This window comes from Ambystoma mexicanum, chromosome 1p (genome assembly GCF_040938575.1).
Source record: "Ambystoma mexicanum isolate Mex_15411 chromosome 1p, UKY_AmexF1_1, whole genome shotgun sequence".
In the NCBI taxonomy this organism is placed as follows: Eukaryota; Metazoa; Chordata; class Amphibia; order Caudata; family Ambystomatidae; genus Ambystoma; species Ambystoma mexicanum.
Genome location: NC_090921.1, coordinates 712,760,293 through 712,779,772, shown reverse-complemented (window position 1 = coordinate 712,779,772; position 19,480 = coordinate 712,760,293).

Sequence of the window (19,480 nt, the reverse complement as noted above, 5' to 3'; positions counted from 1 at the left end):
CGCGTACTAAACAGCACTAAGAAAAGGAGGTACAATGATTTAGTCTCAGAACAAAATGGCTAATATGGTTAATACTATGGCACTGGGTTCACTGAAAAAGGATTAAACTCCCTGAAAAAAGAGATCCTTAACAATACGTGAATTTAACCGTTTGAAGCTAGATCCCATGTGCCTGCAGGAGACACACTGGCAGAGGGGAAGGGAACCGACCTTGAAAGCTAGGTCGATAGATAAGGTCCTTCATGCTTCGAGTCTGTCTAAAAAGAAAGGGGTGGCAGTAATCGTGGCTGGCAAACCAAATTTTGTCTTCAAAGCTGAATCAAAAGATCCTGGTGGTTGATTTGTAATCGTTAAGGGGGAAGCTAAAGGCAATAAGGTTACCTTGGTCTCTTTGTACTGTCCGAATGATGGTCAAAAACAATATTGAGACTCAGTGAAGGGCAAGATTCAATCATTTGTAGAAGGCTCTCTGATTATAGGAGGTGATTTTAATATGGTCCTGGACCCTGATTTAAACAGCAAAAAGAGCAGACCCCCAAGTAGCGTCCAACATGCGGTACAAGAAGGCTCTCTGTTTACAACAGACCAACACATATTTGGGGGTGGTGTACTTCCTTACGGGACCACCCGTTTACCTATTACTCGAAAGTGCATGACACATTCTCATGAATAGAATGCCTCCTTATTGAAAGCCCAATACAATAAAGGGTTTTGGAATCGATCACAGAGTCAATACTGTGCTCAGACCACGACCTGGTGAAAATCAGAATAGGAGAATAGTCATCAGATAAACACAATACTAGACAGTCTTGTAATGACCTCTTATTAAAAGATAAGGAGCTGGCACAAACTCTGTTGAAGTCCATTAGAGAATTATTTCATTTAAATGTCAATGGCAAAGTGGGGCTTCTGGGAATTTGGGATACCTTTAAGGCTACGATTCTAGGTGTCTTGATAGGAATGGGAGCCAAAAGGATGAGAGAAAGAGCAGCACAAGAGCTGACAGGTAGGGGTAAAATAGAAGCTTTGCAACCAGGGGCGAAATTGAAATCCCAAATGCTGCCAGGTGATCTGGAAAAACTCCAGAAATACAAAGCAAAATTGAAAGCCCTTTTGGTCCATCAAACGGAACGAAAGTTGGCATTCCTAAAGCAGAAATACATGGAGAAGGGGAAAAAAGCTGACAAAAATTCTGGCCTGGAGGTTAAGGGAGCAAAGGTACACCAGAAGGGTAGCTTCAATGCATCCAGCTGGTAGAGAAAAACTCTTTAATGACACTAGGACATCAGAGGAATTTTGTACATTTTATGAAACCCTCTATGGGCCTGAATACAAAGAATAGGGATTCCTTATTGATCGGTTCCTGAACTTTCTTCCTATTCCATGTCTCCCACCAGACAAAATGGCTGTGTTAGAAGCCCCTATTACTGAAGAGGAAGTAGTCGATACCATTAGTAGTATGAAGGGTGGCATGGCACCAAGGGAAGATGGTTTTATGGTCTGATTCTTCAAAACTTTCCGCTCCACTGTTGCCCTATGTATGACTAAAATGTTTAATAATGTTCTGGTTTCAGGCATGTTCTCGAGATCCATGCTTTTGGCCCTAGTAGTAGTCACCCCAAAGGAAGGAAAAGACTTATCCAAATGCCAATCTTATCGCCCTATTTCTTTACTGACCACGGACGTGAAGATTTGGCAAAAGTATTGGCCAATAGACTCCATTACCTTATGACCTCTATGATACATGGGGACCAGGTTGGGTTTATCCCGGGCCGCCATGGTTCTGATAATGTGAGAAAAACAATCGACCTAATGCATGAGGCACAACATCAGGGAATGAGAGCGTACTTGGTTTCAATAGATTACAAGAAAGCCTTTGACCGAGTGCAGTGGTGCTACATGGGAACGGTCTTGCAAAACATGGGGAACTTCAGGCAATGGATCTCAGCCCTTTCTAATGAACCAATTGCAAAGGTAGCAGTAAACAGCACTATATCAGCCCCTTTCCACCTGTCTATAGGAACTCAGCAGGGATGTCCCATTTCGCCCTTGATATACGCCCTGGCGATGGAGCCTGTGGCAATTGCCATTAGGGAGAATCCAGGGATTGCAGGAATCCAGTGTGGGATCATGAATTTTAAACTTTCCCTGTTCGCATACGACATCCTATGTTACTTAATAAATGCAGAAAAATCCCTACCTGAACTTCGCACGCAAATAGGAATGTTTGGTCGTTTTTCAGACCTGAAAATAAGCCTTCCCAAGTCTAGTGTAATGCCCATTGGAGTCAATGACTCATTAACTAGAGGTAAGAGAAGTATCTGCGGGATGAGAATCAAAAATATAGCTACTCCATACTTGGGAATTAAAATACCCAGGACCCTCGATGCTGTTTGAGCTTAACTTTACACCCATGTTGGAGAGGATTAGAAAAGACCTACTATGCTAAGCCCCCTTAACACTCTCATGGTTTGGGCGAATGGTGACAGTGAAGATGAATGTTCTCCCCCGGTTCCTTTATTTGTTTACTGCTCTTTCCACCCTTCTCCCAGAATACTTCTTCTCCAAACTAAATCTCATGGTAAATAAATGTATATGAAAGGGAAGTGGCCCAGAATTAAATTGCCTACTTTAACCCTTCCAAGAGACTTTGGTGGCTTCGGCCTCCCCGACCTTTGGCTGTATGACAAAGCAGCCCAACTACGAGTAATGTTGGAACACCTTAGAGATGACTTAGGTACTTACTGGACTTACATCGAAGACCTACATACCCACCCAAAGAAAGTCAGAGAACTGTTGTGGTCACCAATAAAAGATATTCCTGACAATGTTAGGAGACATCCAACTCTTGCAGTCATATGGAAAAAGGGTACATTTAATAACCTTCTCTCTTCCTGCCCATCTCCACTAAGTCCTGTGTGGGGATCCCATTAGATATTGGTGGTCTGGGCTTTTGTCACTCACAAAAATGGTCCGATAAGGAGCTAGAAAGAACCGGGCAACTGTTCTCAGAGGACCATTTCATTGAATAAGATTCCTTGACGGAGATCCTGGGAGCTGAATCATTGAGTGTATTTGAGTACACTCTGCATTGTCCACAAGGCCTTCTGGGGCCTTGGGCCAAAATACCTTCAACTCCCTCTTCCTAAATATCTTCCTTCTCGAGCTCTTCGCTCATCCGCCTCCAACTCCCTCATGGTCAGCCGCTTTTCCAAACAACGAGTTGGTGGCAGATCTCTCTCCGCTGCAGGGGCCTCCCTCTAGAACAGCCTTCCTGCCCCCCTGAAACTTGAGGAGAACCATCTCCGGTTCCGGAAGCACCTCAAAACCTTCCTCTTCGCCTCCGCTTTCTCTCCCCCTCTCCCCTGCTAAAGTTACTAAACTGCAACGAATCTGAAACTGGGCCACTCACCTTCTCGGTCCTTGGCCCAGCCACTTTCCCCTGCACTGCCTCCCTGGCACCCCCTGCACTACGGGACTGTGTCTGTATCCCTACGGCCCCTCCTTCCCGGCACTTACCTGCACTTACTCGCACTGCCACTAGCTGGCCCTTGTTACTTTCCTGTATGCTATTACCCTGTACTGCACTTTCCCCTCTCCCTTTCCCCTTGCACTTCTCCCTTTCCCCTCCTCCCTTGCACTTGCGCGATCTGAATGACACCTGGTCTAGTAGGATCTTTGTATGTCTCCCCTTGTTCCCCCCCCCCGACTCGTTGCGCCTTGAAACACTTGTGTATAGGCGCGTTATAAATACCATATCATATCATACCTGCACCTGAAAGGTATTATGTCCGACCCAAGATGGTACTCCAAGATTTCATGACCCCTTACAACCTTTGAGAGAGTTATTAATGAAGCCACCTCAAGAAAGGGAATACTCTCTAAACTCTACAAAGTGATGGTCACAACGGAGCTAGAAGGGAGTCAGAACTTTAGGCATTATTGGGCTGAACAAATAGGGCAGGAAATACCAGAAATTAGCTGGTGTAAGATTTATGAGCTAATGATCACGGTTAATCTTTACACCTCTGCAATGGAGCACCACTGCAAAGTATTGCATTGCTGGCATCTGCCACCCCAGAGACTTTCTAGGATGTTTGAGGGTTCTTCCCCCCTCTACCACAGAGTTTGTGTTGGTTCTTGCTACCACATGTGGTGGCCATGCCCAAAGATAAAAGTCTACTGGTCTCAAGTCCTTAATTGGATAAAAGACACAGTTGGAATATGCCCCGACTTTAAACCCTTACAAGTATTATTGGGCATCCCAGTCGAAGAGAGTAACAAACCCAGATTCCCAAAAATGTGTGAAACAATGCTGAGACCTAGGGGAATTGCCTAACACCAGAAATTGAAAGACATTTCCACACCCTCAAAAAAGGACTGGATGAACAAACTGTGGGATGTATTCACATAAAAAAATGGTTAGCTGTGGTTAATGATTGTGTAGAAACATTCCATGTTGATTGGGGAATTTTTATTCTAAAATGGGTCAGCGAGCAACTGAAACTTTAATTTACGGCACGTTACTCGCCACGATGTGCAATCTTTAAACCTATGTCAGGCCATTTTCATAGGGTGTTTAGTTTAGTTTAGTTTATTTATTTGTACCGCGCACCGAGCCTAGAGGTATCTGGGTGCTGTGCTTACAAGTTACAATAGAAAGCAGAAAGCAACAGAGTACAGTAGTATAATACAGACAGAGTTACACATATAAGGCTTAATAATAGGGTATACATTGATTACATACTTATGTACAGGAACATGACATAGTTAAGCGGCCGAGTTAATGTCCTGCTCGTGGAGCCATGCTTTGACCTTTTTGGGGAAAAGTGGGTAAGAAGGTTCCTCTCTTAGGGATAGAGGTAAGGCATTCCCTTTCTTAGCAGCGAGGACTGAGAAACTGACCCCGCCTGCTCTTTGTAGTTTGAAATGAGTTACGGGGCTGTTCTAGTAGGCCGTGTGGAAGTGTGGCAGGAGATAGTTTTGGAGAGGTAGATAGGGGCTTGGTTCGATAAGTACTTGTGTGTAAGGGACAATGAGTATGTCTAGTGTCCAAAATGTGTTGATTTCTACGGAGATTTATTGCTGCTCTAATGGCATTGTTTTGCATGACCTGCATTTTGTTGAGATTTTGTTGTTAGGTGCCAAGATAGAGCGCATTACAATAACTGAGCTTGGATACAGCAAGTGCCCTTGCTATTGTTATGCATTTGGCAGTTGTCAAGTAAGGACGGCAGGCAGTGATGAGCTTACAGGTAAAAGCGGAAGAGGAGGCCAGGGGGTTGGTTTGTCTAGTTAGGGTCAAGGCGGAATCAATGTAGATTCCCAATGTTTTCACAGCCTTGGAGACTTGAATTATATTACCGTCCATATTGAAGGAGGCAAAAAGCGCATCCAGTTTGTTCAGGTTGGCTGGAGATCCCAGGAGGAGCAGCTCTGTCTTATCGTCGTTAAGACAGAGCCCATGTTTCGCCATCCAGGTTTGTATAGTGAGGTAAATAAATTTCATTGAGCGTCCTACTGTCTACAGGGTAGTCAGCAGTGATGGGGATGAGTATCTGAATGTCATCCGCATAATTCGTGTATGTGACACGCAGATAGTCAAGATCATCAAATAGTGGTTTGGTAAATACATTGTAGAGAGTAGGAGACACGCAGGACCCTGGAGGGACACCGCAGGTGTCTGGAGTGGGGGAAGCCGAGGCAGACGGTGCAAAGATTCTCATGGATCTGTTGTTCAGTAATGATTGAATCCAAGCATTGGCTTGGTCCGAGAAATGTGCGGCAGAAGATAAGAGTTTACATAAGATTTTATTGTTCACCAAATCAAATGCCGCTGATAGAAGAAGTAGGGCCATTTTTCCTTGATCTTTCATGGCTTGGATTTGTGTCTTTAGGTCGAGTAGCGTGGTTTATGTCCCATGTCTGGGTCTGAAACCTGATTGTCTTCGGCCTAGCAGGTTGTTGGACTCGAGGTATTGCTGTATCTGCAGATACACTGCTCGGTCCAAGATTTTTAGCAGAAAGGGTACTGTCGTGATAGGTCTATAGTTTGAAGGATTGTTAGGATCTAAGGAGGGTGTTTTTAGAAGCGGCAGTACCCACACATCTTTCAGGTTATTAGGAACTATACTAGATTTGAATGAAGCGTTAATGACAGTTGTCATAAAGGGGGCCAGCTCCTTCGCGGCATCCTTGATAAGAGCAGCGGGGCAGGTATTGCTCTGACGGACAGTTTGACGGTTTCAGTTTTAGGGCAATGGTTTCAACCTCTTTGATAGAGAGGGGAGTGAAGTTAAATTGGGGCTGGATGTTTTATAGTACTGGATGTTGAGTGCTGCGTGGGATCAGTGTTAGTAATGAGAGATTTCTTGGTCTCTATTTTGCTTTGATGCAAGGCAATTTTGTCTTGGAGTGCATTCTGTATGTTGGTGCACCACTGAGAAATTTCAATGCAGATATCTGGGGAGGGGCCGGTGATTCCAACTCTTTCAAAATGTCAAACAGTTCCTTAGTGTTGGATTTAGCTTTGGTTATTCGGTCATTATAGTTGTCTTTTTTAGCTTGGAGAATGGCTGCCTTGTAGTTGAATGAGGCTGCGATGAAGTTGTCCTTATTTGCTATAGATGGGGTGCACTTCCATAGTGTTTGAGAAGTTCTTTTCAGTTTTCTTAGAGATTTGTTGATGGCCTTGAGGATGGTGTGATTGTACAGGTCGACTAGTGCTGTGGGGTCTGAGAGATTAATGGAAGGGTTGATGATTGGTTGAATTAATGGCAATAATGTCTCAATGGTCATATTATGTTTATTTTTAGTCATCATGGCTGGTACTTGGTTTAGTAGGGTTTGTGGTGCTGATTCTTTTATAGTGAATGAGATTAAGTGCTGGTCAGTCCAGGCGCAAGGAGTGTTGGATAGGATGTTTATATTACAGTTTAGGTCAGCAAGCCAGTCGATGGTTCTACCTTTGATGTGGGTGGGTTCTGCTATACGGTGAGTGAAACCAAGTTCCGATATAGTGTCCTGAAGAGTGTTGGCCTTGGAGTCTTTGGCGTCTTGGAAGCCTAGATTGAAGTCACCCAGACTAATGACTTGTGAGTTATATTTGGTGTGGGTAGATAGCAGGTGTGAGATATTATTTTTGAAGGCGGTAGTCAGTCATGGTGGAAGGTAAATTAAGTGGATAGTGATCGTTGATGTGGATGAGGTGGTAAGTTTGATAGATAGTAGTTCTGCTGACAGTAGAGGTTGGTTATTAATCAATTTTAGGCCTGGTGATGTCTTAGAAATGAATGTGATGCCTCCTCCTTTGGATATATCAGTATCTCTGTCAGCTCGGATGATAAAATAGTTGTCCGTTATAGCCAAGGCTAGGGAAGGGCCTGAGGCTGCGTGTAACCAGGTCTCCGTGGTAGTATTATGTAGTCAGTGATGTCTAATGCATGTGCGGGTAAAGATCTTGCGTTGATAAGGCTAGCTTTGATAGTGGGTGAAGTGATGCTCTTTTTGCCAGTAGTTGATCTCTGGCTGTGTTCAGGGGTCATGGGTGAGATAATTGTCTTAGCTGGGCTAGTTGTGGAGGATGTTTGGGGCATGGCGCCTTTGTGGATGGTGGCATTGTGTTGCCTGGGGAGTCTTGAGCTGAGTCTGGTATTTCTGTGTAGTGTGGGGCATGGTGAAGTGGACAATAATGTCTGTGTGGTGAGTTTGGGTGTCTGATTGTTGGTGGGGCAGAGATGGGTGTTTCCCAGGGAAGTGAGTGCGACGAGATATGCAAAGAACCCTTAACGCCATGAATTCTATTACTTTTACCTTATGTAACTGATCGACTGTCCGGACTGGTAGAATGGTCACTGTGAAACAAGCTGAGGGGTACTGGGGGTAAGATATGGGATATGGTCAAGGAAGTTTTGTGATGCTTGAGTTTGAATTCGGAAGTATGTTTTTCCTTAAAAAAATGTAACAAACATTTAAATTTAAAAAAAGGCTAGTCGAGGAGGATGGAAGAAATTGGGATATGATGGTTCCCTGGTCTCTATTTGCCATCAGAAAAGCACCTCAAACATCTTTGGGGTTTTCACCGTTCAAACTCCTGCATAGACGAGAACCACTGGATGTATTAGATATGCACAAAAAGACATGGGAAAAGAGGGAGGAAGCTATATTGCCCTGGTCCTAGACAGTGCAGAGAATTAAACAACATATGGTGCTTGTTAGAGATATAGTACATTCTAATCTGGCAAAAGCACAAGAACATCAAAAGAGCCAATATGATAAGAAAAACAGTGCAGTGATCTTTTTCCATCGGACAGAAAGTCCTTGTACTTCTCCACACATCTGAACATAAGATGTCAATTCTCTGGCATAGCCCATACGAAATAGTAGAGCAGACTAGTCCATGTAACTACCGGTTATCCCAACCTGATAGAAGAGTCAAATCACAAATTTACCACATAAACCTCTTATTGGAGTGGAAGAAATATGTGGCGGAGTCTTCTTCTTCAGTAATAATGGCCAATCTGCTTACATACCTAATACCAGCTTATCTCCCAGCACCACAACAGGAATATACCCAAGAGCTTTTTAATCAATTCCCTGATGTTTTAATTGATGAACCAGGGAGAGTCAAGGGATTTATCATTATATCTGAACACCCCTTGTTCAGGTCATCAATCTTTGGCCTTACAAGATCCCAGCATATCGTATGGAAATTGTAAGCCAAGAGGTGGAGAAGATGCTAGCAGCTGTTATAATAGAACTATCTCTGAGTCCATGGTCCTCCCCAAAAGTCCTGGTAGCCAAAACAGATCAATTGTGAAGGATTAGCATACATTTCCAAAAGTTAAACTCTGTGTCCCAGTGTGGGCACAGCCATTTACATCTGCATGATTGATCTGACCCAGGGCTATTAGCAGGTCCCTCTGAACCCTCAAGATAAGGAAAGGACAGCCTTCGACATCCCGATGGGACTATTCCAATTTAAAGTACTTCCCTTTGGGATTCGCTGTGCCCAAACCATCTTTCAAAGGTTGATGACCAATTGCTTCAACCTTATCACAGCTTCAGTGGGATGTGTTTAGACGATAGAGTCATCTATAGTCAGACATAGGTGGAACACCACTCAAGCCTTGAAATGGGCTGGACTTAACGTTAACACAAAGAAATGCCATCTTGCCCAGTCGGCAGTTAAATACTTGAGTTTCGTTGTAGTTGATGGACTGATCCAGCCTCAAATAGAAAAGCTTAAGGCAGTCAAAGATGCTCCTCTCCCAAAAACTAAAAGAGGCTTAAGGGCCTTTTTAGGTCTACTGTTCTATTGCCAAAGGTTTATCACAAACCTTTTGTTCATTACATCATGTCTCACATTTTCCCACCGAAACTGAAGTGGGGAAAAGAAGATCAAGCCTGTTTTGACATCCTTAAAGCCATCTTATGTGGTGAACCAGTCCTAAGAATGCCCAACTTCAACATAGTTTATACTCCAGACAGATGCCTGAAAAGTAGGACTAGGGGCTGTGTTGTCCAAAATATATGATGCAGTTGAACACCCCTTGCTATGCATCAGCCTGAAGTTGTTCCCCAGGGAAAACAACTATGCCACAGTAGAGCTAGAGATGTTAGAGATCAAGTGGGCCATTGTTAGGACACTTACCTGGCCTTCTCGTCGCTTCCGTCCCCGGACGTGGCAGTTGTACCCATGTTACCGGCTTGGGAAGCGTGGCTCTCTGCAGCGGGCCGGCGCACGACACCTTCGCTTGCATGCGCGGACCTCACGGGTAACCAGGAACGGGAAGACAAGCTTGTGTTCCAAGCCTCGTCCTGGTGCCCGCTCGGCCGCCACGCATGCGCAGCCCCGCTAGCGTTCCGAACCTTGTTTTCGTGCCGGGCGCTGTAAATAGCGTCCAGCCCTCTAACAGATCGCGTCTTAACGCGGTTTGTTCTCCACTTACCGTCGCTTGGTGCCTTGTACCTGTTTCCCTGCTCCTTGGTTCCCGCTTGCCTTGTCCGGTTCCCTGGCCTCCTGGGCTGCTTTAGTTCCTGTTGGGTCCCTTCCTTGTGGTTCCTGCCTTCCTGTTTTTCTTTCTTCCTCCTGGTTTCATTCCTGTTGGGAATAGCTTTTCCTAAGCCCCGTGCCCCCTGGGAGGTTGTGGGTTCCTCCTCTTGGCATTCTCCCCTTCCCTTGGGCCTTCCAGTTTCTCTGGGTTCCACCCTCTTCCAGATCTCCTTGCTTTTCTGGATCTTCCGTGCCTGCCTGGCTCTGGGTGCCAGCCCTCCTGATTATCGACTGCCTTGGTGGATTGTGCCTGGACTTCTCTGAAGATCTTCTCCACCCTCCATCTTGTGAACCACTCTACCGGACCATACCAGCCTAACACTTCATCACCTCCCTGTCAGTGCTTGCACTGTCCCGACGTCACTTTAATCCGCAGGGAGGTGAGCCAGTGGCGTCTGGAGGTGATTCCTATCCATCCCTGTTCCATTAGGGTTGGGCCGGGGTCGCTTCCTAGCGTCACAATCTCTGCACTCCTTTTGAAGGTCTTCCAGTCTGGTGTCACCGGCGAGACCAGCAACTGAAACCTCAGGTACGCAGCGCTCCAGGGACCCGCAGCTTAACAGATTAAGACGCCTAACAACCAGTTCCGATTCTGAAATGGAGGATTCTGAGGAATTGAGGAATGAGATCAGGGCCCTACGCGCTGAGATGACAGTATTGCATCAGGAGAATTTGGCCTTACGTCAGCTGGTAGCTCAAGGGGCTACCCCCAGTACCTCTGCAGAGACTGTGATGGCTCAGACCAGCCCAATAAAATTTGAAGGAGATCCTAGACGGGTGGCTGAATTTTGCAACCATGATAGAATACATTTTTTGTGTCGCCCTACCATTTCAACCAGGATAAGGCCAAGATTGGGTACATCTTGGGAAATCTAACCGGAAACGCATTGGCCTGGGCCACTCCATTGGTAGCTGCCAAGAGTCCTGTTCTGGAGGATTTTGTGGCCTTTGAGAAGGCTTTTATGGAGGTGTTCCAGTCTCCCAACCTCGCTGCTGCTGCGCAAAATAAGCTTATGGACCTAAAGCAAGGATCCAGTGATATAATCACCTACATCAGCCGTTTTCGTCAGCTGGCCACCGATTCACAATGGCCTGAGATTACTCAGAAAACCCTTTTTCGTAGGGGGTTGAGAGAGGAATATAAGGATGAACTTCTCCATATTCCAGAACCAGAAACCCTGCAAGCATTGCAAGAGCAAGTGATGCACATCGATCACAGGTTGTCTGAGAGAAGGGGTGAGAGGCTCCGTTTGGAAAAAACAATTCCAAGATTCGTGCCAGTGCCAGTCAAAGCATCTACCGTGGCTGAGCCAACTCCTGAACCTATGCAACTGGGAGCGGTCAGAGGTCCCCTATCTGATGCCGAGAAGAAACGTAGACGTGCCTGTATTGCGGGGCCTCCGGCCATTATCTCAGTACTTGTCCATTAAGACCAGTTTGGAAGTCGGAAAACTGAATGGCCTATCGTTTATGGGAAAGGCGACGGTGGGCCTCTCTTCTTCTACAGTCCTTCCCGATTCAGCACAAGTCCGACAACCCATGCAACCCGTCGTGCTTATGGTTTTAACACTCAAGGTCTCTTGGTCAGGAAAAGAACCCATTAAGGTACTGGGATTATTGGATTGTGGAGCCACTGGAAATTATATGGATGCTGATTTTGCCATCAGGAATGGTATTGCCTTGTTTGAAAAGAATTGTGCTTCGGTGGTGGAAGTTATTGACGGTACCCCGTTGTCTTCGGGTCCGGTCCATCAACATTCCGAGACACTGAGTTTGTGGATTGAAGAACATCACGAACAGATCTCTCTGGATGTCATCAAGACTCCCTCTTATCCGATCATTTTGGGATTGCCTTGGTTGTTACACCATAACCCCAACATCAACTGCCAGACTCGGAACTTGGTTTTCAGCTCTGATCGTTGTGTGCAGGACTGTTGTAATATCGGTTCTTCTTCAATGCAATCATCAATTGCCACCCAGACTGAAGGGGTTGGTGTGCCACACTTACTCTCTGTTTCTTCAGTTCCCTCTGAGTACGCTGAATTTCATGAGGTTTTCTCAGAACCTAAGGACATTCCCTTACCTCCTCACAGACCTTTTGATTGTGCTATCAACCTGTTAACCGACGCTGTGATTCCACATGGCAAGGTGTACTCCCTGACTGCTCAAGAAAAGGGGGTTTTGCAGGAGTATCTTGAAGAATGTCTTCAGAAAGGGTATTGTGCTCCTTCTAACTCACCGGCAGGATTCCCGCTGTTTTTTGTAAAGAAGAAGGAGGGTAACCTGCGCCCGTGTGTTGATTATCGTCAACTAAACGACATCACAAGAAAGGATAGATACCCACTTCACTTGATTCGGTCCATTTTGGAATCTTTACGTGAGTCACGTATATTTTCCAAGTTTGATCTCCGTGGAGCCTACCATCTGGTACGTATAAAGGCTGGAGATGAATGGAAGACGGCCTTCAAGACTCCAAGCGGGCACTATGAATACAGAGTTATGCCTTTTGGGTTATGCAATGCCCCAGCCGTCTTTCAGCGTCTAATGGATCAGATATTTTCTGATTTAATCGGGACTTCGGTCTGGGTTTATTTGGATGACATATTGGTGTTTTCAAGAGATCCCGAAGAGCACATAGTACATGTGAAAGAGGTACTTCGGCGGCTACATGTGAATAACCTTTACGCCAAGCTTGAAAAATTTCTTTTTCACCAAGACCACATTGAATTTCTTGGGTATGTAATCAGTGCGTCGGGCATACACATGGACCCTGCCAAGGTTCGTGCAATCTTAGAATGGAAAGCTCCCAGCAACAGAAATTCTGTTCAACGTTTTCTTGGATTCATTAATTTCTACAGAAGATTCATTCCATCTTTTTCGCAATTATCTGCACCCTTAACCTGTTTGACCAGCAGTAAGAGAATCTTTGTCTGGGGGCATGATGCTGCCGCTTCTTTTAAGAAATTAAAGAAGGCCTTTAGTTCCGTGCCTATATTATATCATCCCCAAGACGACCAGCCGTTTATCGTGGAAGCCGATTCTTCGGATTTTGCTGTGGGAGCCGTTCTACTTCAGATGGATCCGAGCATCGGAATGGAGTTCCCTGTAGCCTACTACTCCAGAAAACTTACGGCTAGTGAACGGAACTATCCCATTATCGAAAAGGAACTACTGGCCATCAAGACCGCCTTTGAAGAATGGCGTCATCATCTTCTCGGAGGACGTTTTCTGGTGGAGGTACGCACTGACCATCGAAACTTGCAATTTCTACGCTCTCTGCAGTGTCGAACCTCACGCCAAGCTCGATGGGCCTTCTTTTTTTCACAGTTTGATTTTCATATCACCTATGTACCCAGTAGCAGTAATGTGAAGGCGGATGCTCTTTCCCATTCTTTGGCTGATGATGTACAACATGAAGGTCGAGACCAGCCTGTGATTGCTCCCAAGCATTTTCTACTGGCTCTGCAATCGTTCTTGCATAGGGTGGTACAAGCTACCTTATCGGATTCTTCACGGGACACCTTGATGAGACGTCACCAGTTGAAGGAGAAGGACGGATTGCTTTTTTTCCAGAATAGGCTATACTTACCCACGGATTAGCTTCGCAAGACGATCCTACAAAGCTTTCACGACTCCAAGATAGGGGGTCACCGTGGTATTCGGTCTACGCAAGAACTTATTTCTCGACATTTTTGGTGGCCTAAATGGACTTTGCAAGTCAGACGTTATGTGGAATGCTGTCCCATCTGTGCCCAGGTCAAGGTACCACGCATGAAGTCCGTAGGCCTTTTACATCCCACGGAAACACCGCCTTGTCCTTGGCATACCATCGCCACTGACTTCATTGTCAATCTTCCGCCCTCAGAAGGTCATACCTGTATCATGGTTATTGTCGATTGTTTCACCAAGATGGCCCACTTTGTTCCCTTCCCAGGAATTCCCACAGCTGCACTAGTAGCGCGTGCCTTTTTGCACAATTTATTTCGTCTGCATGGATTACCTGTCAAGATAATATCTGACCGTGGTTCTCAGTTCGTCTCTTCCTTTTGGGGTCAATTGTGCCAGCATTTGGGCATCCATAGGGCACTCAGTTCAGGCCATCATCCACAAACCAACGGACAGACGGAAAGGACTAACCAAACATTGGAACTGTACCTCTGTTGTTTTGCCAATGCCTCCCAAACCAACTGGATGTCGCATCTCGATTTGGCTGAAGTTGCGTATAACAATTCAGTTCATTCTGTAACCGGACTAAGCCCCTTTTTCTGTACCTTTGGCCTTCATCCCAGACTGCTGCCTTTCACGCCAGTACGATCAAGTAATGTTCCTTCGGCTGATCGCCTTGTCACCGATATCCAGAATCTGCAGCGTCGAGCGGCTGGTACCCCGGCCAAGGCACGTGAGACTATGAAGAGGCAGGCCGATAAGCATCGGAGCCCTGAGCCACCATTTCGGGTGGGAGATCTTGTGTGGTTATCTTCCAGATATTTGCCTGCACGGAATGTACCCTTGAAATTAGCTCCCAAATTTGTGGGTCCCTTCCCGATTGCCAAGAGGGTGTTTTCTGTAGCTTTTGAACTTATATTGCCAGAATCTTGGAGGGTCCACCCTGTTTTTCATGTATCCCTTTTGAAGGCTTATCATCCGGATCCCTTCCATCGTGCCTGCCCCCGACCCGCTGCCATTGACGTTGGGGGTTCCCCTGAATTTGAGGTGCAGGAAATATGTGATTCCCCCCTCTTTAGGGGTAAATTGCAGTATTTGGTTGACTGGAAGGGCTATCCTGCCTGTGATCGCACTTGGGCACCTGTTGAGAACGTTCATGCCCCCCGTTTGGTTAGGGAATTTTATGCCCGTTTCCCTTGGAAGCCGGGTTCTTCCGGTCTTTCCGGGGGGGTATGGTGTTAGGACACTTACCTGGCCTTCTCGTCGCTTCCGTCCCTGGACGTGGCAGTTGTACCCATGTTACCGGCTTGGGAAGCATGGCTCTCTGCAGCGGGCCGGCGCTCGATACCTTCGCTTGCATGCGCGGACCTCGCGGGTAACCAGGAACGGGAAGACAAGCTTGTGTGCCAAGCCTCGTCCTGGTGCCCGCTCGGCCGCCACGCATGCGCAGCCCTGCTAGCGTTCCGAGCCTCGTTTTCGTGCCGGACGCTGTAAATAGCGTCCGGCCCTCTAACAGATCGCGTCTTAACGCGGTTTGTTCTCCACTTACCGTCGCTTGGTGCCTTGTACCTGTTTCCCTGCTCCTTGGTTCCCGCTTGCCTTGTCCGGTTCCCTGGCCTCCTGGGCTGCTTTAGTTCCTGTTGGGTCCCTTCCTTGTGGTTCCTGCCTTCCTGTTTTTCTTTCTTCCTCCTGGTTTCATTCCTGTTGGGAATAGCTTTTCCTAGGCCCTGTGGCCCCTGGGAGGTTGTGGGTCCCTCCTCTTGGCATTCTCCCCTTCCCTTGGGCCTTCCAGTTTCTCTGGGTTCCACCCTCTTCCAGATCTCCTTGCTTTTCTGGATCTTCCGTGCCTGCCTGGCTCTGGGTGCCAGCCCTCCTGATTATCGACTGCCTTGGTGGATTGTGCCTGGACTTCTCTAAAGATCTTCTCCACCCTCCATCTTGTGAACCACTCTACCGGACCATACCAGCTTAACACTTCATCACCTCCCTGTCAGTGCTTGCACTGTCCCGACGTCACTTTAATCCGCAGGGAGGTGAGCCAGTGGCGTCGGGAGGTGATTCCTATCCATTCGTGTTCCATTAGGGTTGGGTCGGGGTTGCTTCCTAGCGTCACAATCTATGCACTCCTTTTGAAGGTCTTCCAGTCTGGCGTCACCAGCGAGACCAGCAACTGAAACCTGAGGTACGCAGCGCTCCAGGGACGCGCAGCTTAACAGCCATAGGACATTGATATTATCTCGCCGGAAGTTCACAGTAATCAAAGACCACGCACCACTGATGTGGCTTAGCCTGAGGAAGGACACAAATCCATGAATCATGCATTGGTTCCTCGACCTACAAAACATTTGTTTTGGGGTGGAACATCGCAAGGGAAAGGACCAAGTTAGTGTCGATTTCCTGTCCTGCTTTCCTTTGGGGCAGGAGGGATCCAATGTCAAGGGCATGTGGTGCATCCCAGGATGTCATCACTGCTTCCATGGAGGAAGCCACTACCCATGAGGCCAGGGGTTTGAGGCATCTACCTGATTGTCCACCTGGGGGTGGTTCACAATGGGTTCATCTCACGGGGAGGGAAACCCCCCCTATGGGACGAGTGACAGCACTTTGGGAGAAACACTGTAAATTTGTCCTAAACCCAAACCTCCCTCACCCTGTTATCTTGCACAGGACACAATAACACCACACACTTCCATGTATATATGCAGAATAGACAATGTCAATTCCCTAAGAAACACTGAGACGCATAAGAAAATTGAGTAAAGGATGACTCTAATACTGGGACAAGGAAGAAGTGTGTAGTAATGTGGAATACTCCACTGAACCAGTACAAATGCACTAGTGAATTTGTGTCAAGCAAATCTGAATGGAACAGAAAAAGGGAAGAAGAACTTTCTAGACAGTGTGGCCCTCCCAGGAGGAAGCAGGAGATTCGAACTTCGCTGTAGCAGGGACGCTGAGAGCGGGATCCTTCTCTGCTGGCAGAGGCACCACTAACCAATCTGCCGTGGTCTGAAGAGAGAAGAAGATGCCTGGGAAACAAGCCAAAGGAGAAGGCTGGAGGAGCTGTAGAAGCCGAGATGCACCGCCCAGAAACAGGGAGTCAGTCCGGAGTCTCTGCAGCCACTGGAGGGAGCCAAGAGAAGCCGAAAAGGCCTGAAGCACCCGCAAACAATTGAAGACCACCTGTGCATTCTCCAAAGAGGTCGGGGAGACTGGGACAGTTGGTGGGACAGCTCAAAGGAGGGAGGATAACGAAGGACAGATCTGGGACCCATGCCGAGCCGTAGGCCTCCAACAATATCTTCATCGTCACAGTACCTGGCAGGCTAGTGTGGACATCTTTGGAGGGGAGGTGAGTGGGAGTCTGGTACCCACACTCACAAATCCAATCAAGGCCTCCAACTAGATCTTCATAGTCACAGTACCTGGCAGGCTAGTATACCAGGTGAACAGAATCCCAAGAGAAACAAGTACATGTCTGGGACTCGCACCCACAGACATATCAAGACCTCCAAGGAGATCTTCATAGTCATAGTACTTGGCAGGCTAGTATACCAGGCTAGTATACCAGGTGGACAGAATCTGATGAGAAATAGGTGTCAGTCTGGGAAAGCAGCATGCTTCAGAAACTGGCAGAAGGGCAAGAGGCGAGGAAGCAGAATGCTGCAGAGACAGGACTATAGCAAGGAAGCAGAGCGAGGAAACGGACAAGCGTCAGGGACTACCCAATATTGAGACACGACAAGCGTCGGAGCACCTGTCCTAATGAAGGTGGGGTTGGAAAGCTGCTAGCTGAAGCGGAAGGCCCACGGGCACCATCTTGGAGTGGGCACCGTGCCTGATATATTGGCAGTGACTATGCTTCCACCGATGGGACAGGGACCACTGAAACCCAGGATGCCGGAGGCACATGGTATGATATGATATGATATTTTATTTGTATCGCACTCGTACACAGGTGTTTCAGAGCGTGACTAGGCAAGGGAGGGGAACATGGGAGAACAACAAAAACGATCTTACTAGGCCCAGTGACATTGAGAACGCGCAAGTGCATGGGAAAGGGAAAAGGGGGAAAAGTACATGGAAGGGGGAGAGTGGAAAGTGCAGAGCAGAGGAGAGCAGATAAATAATACATATAAAAGAAAATGGAGGCAATAAACAGTGGTAGTGCAGCCAAGCAAGTGGCAAGTGCTGTGTTTAAGGCAGCAGATGTGAGTAAGTCTGATGAGTGCAGAAAAAGGAGAAAATGGGGGTGGGGCTGTATGGGTACAGATACAGTCCCCAGTGCAAGCGGTGGCCAGGAGGCAGTACAGGAGGGTGGCAGGGTGAGGAGGTACCTGGGCCCAGGGGACAGAGGGTGGCCAGGTGCACAGTGCCAGAGAGAGCAGATCAGCAGGGGAGAGGGGGGGCGAAGGCAGAAGCCAAGAGGAAGGTCTTGAGGTGCTTCCGGAACCGGAGATGGTTCCCCTCAAGTTTTAGAGTGGCAGGGAGGCTGTTCTAGAGGGAGGTCCCAACGAAAGATAGAGATCTACCTCCAGCTCGTTTCTTGGAAAAAACGATTGACCCGGAGGGAGTTAGAGGTAGAGGAGCGAATAGCTCGAGAAGGGAGGTATTTGTGGAGGAATAACTGAAGGTATTTTGGACCCAGGCCCCAGAAAGTCTTGTGGACAATGCAGAGGGTTTTGAATTTAATCCTTGCAGCCACTAGGAGCCAATGGAGAGATTTCAGAGCTGGAGAGATACGATCCCAGGGCTTGAGGCCAAGGACAAGTCTTGCAGTCCTCTTCTGGATAAGTTTCAGAGGTCAGAGAGTAGAGGCAGGTAGATTTAGAAAGAGGCTGTTACAGTAGTCCAACTTAGAGAGAACCAGAGCTTGGGAGACAGTGAGCCTCTGAGGGAAGGAGAGGAAAGGCAGAGTACCTCTGAGGAGGTGCAGTAGGAAGTTTGACTTTTTAGAGACCTCAGAGATATGGGCGGAGAAGGAAAGTGTGGAATCAAAGATGACCCCGAGGTTCTTAGCCTCGCAGGTAGGGGTGGGAGGAGGGCCAAGTGAGGCCGGCCAGAGAGTAAGGGAAAAGGATGGAGATGGTGTGCCGATGAGGAGGATCTCAGTCTTGCTAGCATTCAGACAAAGATCATTGGCGGCACACCAATCTTGAATGGCAGTTAGGCAGTCAGAGATGAGAGAGGGAGAGGAGGTGGCCGAGGGAAGCCGGAAAATGAGTTGAGTGTCATCAGCGTAGCACTGGAAATTTGAGCAGAAAATGGCAATCCAGTGTGCGAGAGTTGCTAGGTATTGGTTGAAGAGCCAGGGTGAGAGGTTAGACCCCTGCGGAACCCCACAGGTAGAGAGGAAGATAGATGATAGGAAGGACCCCAGTTGGACCTGGGAGGGTCGATCAGAGAGGAAAGAGGTCGGCCAGGCCAGAGCCGGATCAGTGATACCCAGGTTATCACTGAGACGGTTCAGCAGGATGGTGTGGTTGACCGTGTCGAAGGCCAGAAGAGAGATCAAGAAGGATGAGGACAGAGGGAATGTTAGAGTCCAGGTTGGAGAGTAGATCTTTGCGGATGTTCAGGAGAGCAGCTTCCGTGCTTCTGACCGCTCTGAAGCCAGACTGGTGGTCATGGAGACAGCCAACGGAATCTGAATGAAGGTTAAGCTGAGAGATTGCCAGCTTTTCAAGGAGTTTGCCCAGAAAGGGGGTAATGGAAATTGGGTGATAGTTAGACGGACAGGAAGGATCAGCTGTGGGTTTC